Source organism: Malus domestica, chromosome 06 (assembly GCF_042453785.1).
Source record: "Malus domestica chromosome 06, GDT2T_hap1".
In the NCBI taxonomy this organism is placed as follows: Eukaryota; Viridiplantae; Streptophyta; class Magnoliopsida; order Rosales; family Rosaceae; genus Malus; species Malus domestica.
The window spans coordinates 16284093-16289833 of record NC_091666.1 but is presented as its reverse complement, the minus strand read 5'-3'; positions in this window follow the sequence as shown (position 1 = coordinate 16289833).

The following is a 5741-nucleotide window of genomic DNA, read 5'->3' as shown; positions in this document are numbered from 1 at the left end:
TTAACACTAGAATATAAGGGAGTTTCACCTAATCGTTATGAACTTATATTCACAAGTAGTGAAGGTTGCTAGTCACAATCACGTTAAGTAAATTCTTGGCATAAGTTTCATGCAAATCATAGTAACGAGTGCCTCGTCAATGCTTATGTTTTTCATAGAACTTAATGATTCTTGCTTGTATCTCTATTATACAATTCATGTAGGGAACTTGTAGGGAATGTTTTGGGTTGTCGTATGCAATCATCCAATCCAATAACTTGTGGAAAAACTGAGGGTTAATTAGTGCAATTCATGGTTAATTTGGGGCGTTGAGTATTCATAGCTTATCGAAAAGCAACTGGAAATCGTTTTGTATGCAAGTGTGACATGTGTGGAGAAGAACCTCCTAGCTAGCCTTCCATCCATAAGTTTCATTCAAATTCATTTTACAATATGTTTTGATTCACTTAAATTTGTCTAAGAATTTGTTTACTTTGTTCTTGTCTTAATTTAATTATTTTCGTCCAAAATCAACCCCATCTTATTTCTTTGAGTCATATTAATTAGAACTTGTCTTAGATTATGTTTTTAAGTGTTTTAGTTCATTAGAAAACCAAAATTCGTCCAAGTTTGTGTTAGAGTCCCAAAACTGCCCAGATTGTGTGTTTAAGGTAGTTTTGAGTGTTTAGGGGCTGTTTTGAGCCTTTTGGTTTGTTTTAGTGTTTTAAAGTATAGTTTTGCATTATTTGAGTCTAGTTAGTGTTTTAAACTTTGTTTTTACGTTTTCAAGTCAGTTTCCAAGTGATTTAGCAATCCCTCCTAATCCCCGGCCTAGAACGATCCCTACTTACATACTTTACTACAATTGATAAAAAGAGGGTTTAATTTGTGTGCTTATATATTTCGCATCAAGATGCTTATGGCTCCCACTAGCTTGCTAAGATTCATGATGGATGGATCTCTACAACTTACATGCCTTGTGATTCATAGTTTTAGACATATATGATCAAGACTATCTTAATAATGGTTTCGAAAACCCATATAATGTCTAAACATTGAATCACCATTTAGTTGTAGCTAGCAATCTTTGAATTAATTGAAACCAAGACTACGTCAAAGATGGTTTCTTCCAAGTCAACCAATCTCTTTGATTGCTGTCACCTTAAGCTACCAATTAGCTATTAAAGGTTTCACTATTTCGGGTCAAATGGTACTTTACCATTTCCTTGAGTATATGTCATATGTACACTCAATGTAGTCATAAGGATTTTCATTCTTATTTCTTTCGAATTAAAAGGTGTAACTCGATGACATAGTCATAAAGTTCAAACCATTCAACTAAGACAATTTATAAATCCTTCTCGACTACCTTGGAGCTTGTGGTGTAGGAACTAGGGTGTTATATTTGTTGATTATCTTGTCTCTCAAAGAACCCATTCTTTGAGTTCTATCTCTTGTTCATTTGCGTTAGGCAAATCATATTGTAGGATTACAATGAACTACCCAACAAAACAACATTTGTTAGTTGGTTTATAGAAGTGATATCCAAAGGTTAATTTAAGGATATCCACAACATAATTCTGAAACAAATATTGCTTATTAGCACACAACCCCAAATCTTAACACGATTAAGACTTATCTTTCTTTCCAACTACATCCTATGGAGTCATGAAAATTTTGGAAGATCTTCTAATTGACAATCATATTGTCCTAGAAGTATATATATCCTATGTATGGGTAATTGATAACATTCAACAAACTAAATCTTATTCAAGTTCGTTCTTCTCCGAATGGAGAAATCCATTATCTTATGATGCTTCTTTCCTTAATATCTTTCAAGGAAACTGTTCTAAAGTGTTACCTTTCCTTGAATCAAATCTAACGAGGTAAATACTTTAGACGTCTTACTCATCAACTTACATTCTTGAATTCTTTGAAACCTTTTGCAAAGTATTCAAACTTGTGTTTATTCAAAATAAACTAGTCCAACTGAAAGCGATCTTCGGTGAATGTCATACAACATGAGTAGTATTATGTTGTGGACAAGTGCCACTAACATCTAAGTGAATTAACCTCAACAACTTTGTAATTATACAGATGTCTTCGAAAGATAAGAAAAATAAATTAAATGTTTTCAGCATGTTGATGGGCATCTTCTGGTCCAACAGAAAGTGGAGACGGGGAACCTTGGTGGGTATCTTCTTATCTTTAATCATGTTATCCCGTGGAATAGTGGGATAGTGGAATAGTGGAGTATCTTCTTTTCGACTTTTCCTTTTCTGCTTTCTTTTGCTTTTACTTTCTCTTTTCTGCTTTTGTTTTTTTTCCTGTAGCTTTACTGGTGGTCTCCCTTTTCTTTTTCTTTTGCATTGTCCCCCATGTGTTCCCCCATGATTCTCCTTCCCGTTCAAATTATTCTCCTTGTTGGCTTCCACATGCATGTTTACCTCCCTCACGTGCAGCTCCCCACCTTCGGTCCTCTTGCACGTGACCACCGTACCGCACTGCATATACTCTTGCTTTGTCACTTGCATGACGTTGTAATGATGAAGAACCGCTTCTTTTTTATACCACTCCTTGGTGTGAGTCTCAAAAGAGCTTATCCATAGGATTTTCTCCAAGAGAGGAGCTCCAACTTCTCTGGAATCCAAGACACGATCAGGGAAAGCCCGAAGAGATAGCAGTATGCAAGCCTAGCCGATTTGTTGGAAATCTCAGAGGCTACAGAGCCGCACAGGCCGCAGGTGGAAGCGGTGCAGCAAGACAAGCAGCATGACATCTCTTTCTGTACCGGCGTTGTTGATTACTCCGGGAAACTGGCAATCATAGGGAAGGAAGGAAGGAAGGAAGGAAGGCAAGGAGTGACTGGTAGCTGAGAGCTCTGGTTCTCGTTGATGTTGTTGTCCTTCTTGTTCTCGTTGATGCTGTTGTCCTTCTTACTGATGCTACTGTCCTTCCCGTTAATGTTGTTGTCGATCCCGTTGATGTTGCCGTTGGTGGTGGTTGGGGTAGTGGCAGAGGCAGGGGCAGGGACAGGGGCGGGGGCGGTAGCGGGTAGCTAAGGCGGTGGTGGTTGTGGCGGTTGTGTTGGTATTTTTGTTTGCGTCAGTGTTGGCGGTGGTGTTGACGATGCTGTTCTTCTTGAGGCCTTTGAAAGCTTTTCGAGTATAGACATTGCTCTCCGTGAACCTCTGTTTCTTTCTGGCTTCATCACCTTCTCCTACTGTAGGCCCCGAAGCCATCACCTTGACAGTATAGATCTGATGGATGGCTGAGATCAGTTGTAGGTCAATGCCCAATTGGTTGTGTTGTCTGTCTCTATGATTTGCTTGTGGAATTGGAGGCTATTGGTCAGCGGATTTAAGAGAGATACACCTGAGTTTCTCTTTCTCTCTATAAATTGAATGGGTGTGTCTCTGAGTGTGGGTGTTGGGTTTATGCAAATTCATGGCAGAGGTGAAAAAATGAAAGAGAACCGACAAAACTTTTCGTATCGCTTCCCACATACGGCGCCAATTGTTGATGCACAAAACCGGAGGGGTCTTGGAACAACGTAAATCCGACCATGAATCTGCAAGAAAGTAAATAACACAAGATGTATCGTGGTTCACCCCAATGTTTGGGCTATGTCCATACTGGTATTGTATTTCTTTGAGAGGATTGTGAGGGAGAGAGCCTCTGTAATGTGAAAGTGAGGGTTCTCTTCCCAGGGCCTAAGAAGTGGCCTCCCTTAATGAGGAGAGTGAGGAGTCCTTTTATAGAATAAGGGCTCCTCACTTATTACATATTTGCCCCTTCATAATTACATAATTACATTTGAGTCCCCCGAGTATTTATACGAGATCTAAATACGGAGGCTCTAAGTATGGTACAAACACACCACATGTCACACAATTGTATACATGGCATGTGACTCAACAAATTGGAAGAAATACCCTTGGAGGATTAAACAAGTTTTTCTTCTCATTTTTGGGCAATGACAAGGCAAGCACACTTCAATCCATTATGGATGAAAACAAGTTTTTCTTCTCATTTTGGGCAATGACAAGGTAAGCACATTTCAATCCATTACGGATCAAAACAAGTTTTTCTCATTTGGGCAATGACAAAACAAGCACACTTCAAGTTTAAAATTGTATCAAGTGGGAAAATTAGGCCATAAGTTTGACCATTTCAAGTTTAAAATGGTATTAAGTGGGAAATTAGGCCATATGTTAGACCACTTCAATTTCAATATTGCATTAAGTGGGAAAATTAGGTGATGGTGCTTAAGTGGGAAAATTTTGTGGTGGTGGTTCATTCTCAAAGCCTATAAATAGGCTTCTCCATCAAGGTATCAATCATCCTAAAATTCACAAATACATTTCTCTACTCCCAAATTAGAAGAGAGTTCCCCAAAACCTTGAAGCTTTGAAACTCTAAAGCTCTCATGCAAATCCCGAAGGATCAAGAAAGCCCTCTTCGTTCTTCGTCAAATCCTTCTTCAAGATCAAACCCCAACGGCCCTTGAAGAACTTCCACCAATTCAAGATCAAGCCTCGACAGCCTTTGAAGAAAGTGTTCATCGTTCATTATCCGGTCATCCTAAGATCAAGCCCCAACGACCCCTTTAGATCAACAACATCAACAAATCCACACATCCCCATTCTTCAAGATCAAGCCCAAAAGCCCTTGAAGATCCGTTCATCCCCGTTCTTCAAGATCAAGTCGAAAAGCCCTTGAAGATTTGTTCATCCTCAAACCTTCAAGATCAAGCCCAAAAGCCTTGAAGATCCGTTCATCCCCGTTCTTCAAGATCAAGCCCAAAAGCCCTTGAAGATCTGTTCATCCTCAAACCTTCAAGATCAAGCCCAAAAGCCCTTGAATGAACTTCCCTCAACCTTCAAGATCAAGCCCTGAGGGCTCTTCAAGAAACTTCCAACAGTTCATCCAAAATCAAGCCTCGACGGCCCTTAGATCAACCTCACATCCACAAATCAACACCTTACAGAGATCAAATCAGAGGATTAAGTTATAAAGAGATTGTAACCCTACAAATCCATTAACACCAAAACCTTTCTTTGTACACATTGTTCTTGTTTCAGGAATTTCCATGTTCACAGTTTCATCGGTTAGGCTTTTGTTCTACAATGGAGAGTGAGAGTGGTTTAGAGAGTTGAAGAAGATAAATAATCTTGTGATATACATGTTAAAAGTGATTTGGGGTGTATTTAGTATTTTTAAACCTTATAAGGTTGAAATTGTCATTGCATAATAGAGTATTTAAATCATTTAATATTAAATTTTAATGTGGGGTGTTAATAAAAAAAACCTTATTATTATTATTATTATTATTATTATTATTTTGAACAAATGATATTATCTACATAAAGGGGGTGATTATATTGAATGCCTCCAAATGTAGAAAAACTGAATGACAAGGTGGTTGCCGATTTTATGATGATTTCACCTTCTTCTCTATGGTTGGTGTGACCAATTATGAGAATATACTACTCTAGAGAATGAATTTGAATGCTTGTACGGCAACATGATTCATTTAATACAAACGATATTGAGTGACGGATGAATTATCTTAACCAATACGATCCATGTTTGTTGCATGTATAGTAAGAAAAAAAATTCTTAAAGAAATAATTCCATAACTTAAGAGCCTCAATCAAATTAGGTGACATGTGATTTTTCATTTGAATTTTAATGAATATAAGTTATATAACATTTGTTCATCTCATATGTCACGCTCTCTCGAGATACATTCAGGATTA